The sequence below is a fragment of the Aplysia californica genome, unplaced genomic scaffold (assembly GCF_000002075.1).
Source record: "Aplysia californica isolate F4 #8 unplaced genomic scaffold, AplCal3.0 scaffold00524, whole genome shotgun sequence".
Classification (NCBI taxonomy): Eukaryota; Metazoa; Mollusca; class Gastropoda; order Aplysiida; family Aplysiidae; genus Aplysia; species Aplysia californica.
Genome location: NW_004797794.1, coordinates 158,852 through 160,606, shown reverse-complemented (window position 1 = coordinate 160,606; position 1,755 = coordinate 158,852).

Here is a 1,755-nt window from a genome sequence, read left to right as displayed (position 1 = left end):
ACACACACACACACACACACACACACACACACACACACACACACACACACAAATACTATAATAATATGATTTATGACCTCTGTAAGTTTTCCATTGGCAGGAGTACCTGTGCCCTCCATGAACTCAGTTGGTATCATGCTGTACTACAGAGTGGATAGCCCTGGTTTCGAATCCCAGAACAGGCTTTGGTGAATTTGGGTCCTTTTTGTGGAGTTTTCAAGGCTCTAAATCCATTTGGTTCGGCCTTATCGGAGACAGACGTTATATTAGGAGATCCCGCCAATTAGATAACCTAATAGTGTTGATAGTGGCGTAAAACCCATACATTTACCTACTTTTTACGTGCGAGTTGAGTAAGGTGACAGGGGGTCGTTATAAAAAAATAAAGGGTACTATTCTTACAGCATCTTTTATAAGTATAACTTTGGTTCGGTTACACTAAAAGAACTCCCGGAATAATATTACAATAATAGTCTCTTTTTTTTTTATCTCATCAGTTACTAAATCTAATTGAAGTGGGTGCACGAGACACTTTTTCCCCCACGCACAAAGTAACACTGTAGGTTACTGTCATGTCATTTGATGCTCAAGGACATCAGAGAACAGTAAACATGTCAAGGATTCTAAACTCAAGCTCTAATTTGATTACGATTAATTTATTTCAAGCCTCGTGAACGCGTAAACTATTCAAGGTAACATGATTTATGATAACTAACGACAGTGCTTGATAAACCTTTTTTTTTTGCGAGTGGTTAGCGGGTGCTCTGATTTGCTCCTTCTTTCCTATCAAACGCCTTTCGTCCTGATCTTTCCTCGTTCTCTTTTGTGTTTGTTACTCTCTTGCAACACCCCTAATCTTCGGCACATATGACTTTATTGTGTTGCAAATGACGTAAAACTTTTACTAAAACTGACCCTTTGTTCTTGTTTAAAATGTTTGCTCCTTGGGTCTTTCTGATCAAAAGAGAGAATATTATACTAAACTTTGGTACGATTTAAGTATTCTCTCTTATTTCGAAAAAAAAGCACCAGGTGAATGTAAGTTTAGTTCTCCATTCACTGGTACACAAATACGAGGTCTCCACTCTCCACAGTCAAAGAGAAACAATGAAAACAGGTGGGTTTTTCTCCCTTGAGCAACGAGTCGTTGTTACTTTTTTTTTTTTTTTTTGTTGTAACGCCAACATAGAGTAACACAAACGTGGTGTAAACTGCGAACAGAATGCAAACAGCTGTCAACACACGCTACAGTAACACCTGGGACAAACGGATATAAAGCAAATGCAAAAACAAATTTAATTAGGAAAGAAAGAATGTATTCAACGAATAGAGTTTGTCAGGGGAAGCTGGACAAAGTTGTGCGTAGAGATTTTGCAACACGGAACGCAGAATTAGACTGACAGGCACATGAACTTAACGACATAGAACAACACAAACATAATAATACATGATATTATATATAATGATATCTTTATGCGTATTTTTCCTGCCAATCTATGTACATGTATGTCAAATTACGACCTTGCATATCCTTTGATACTATTTTGTAGAGCCCTACACGCATCCTTATTGAGGCAAACAAAAGGGGAGCCTTTATTTAAATAAATAAATAAATAAATAACTCTCATACACGTATTAGTCTCCCTGCCGGCTGCTCAATACTCTTATACGTATACGTGCGTACTTACAACACATATAAAGGTATTATACAGGCACACACGCATGCATATTATGCACACACACACATACATACAC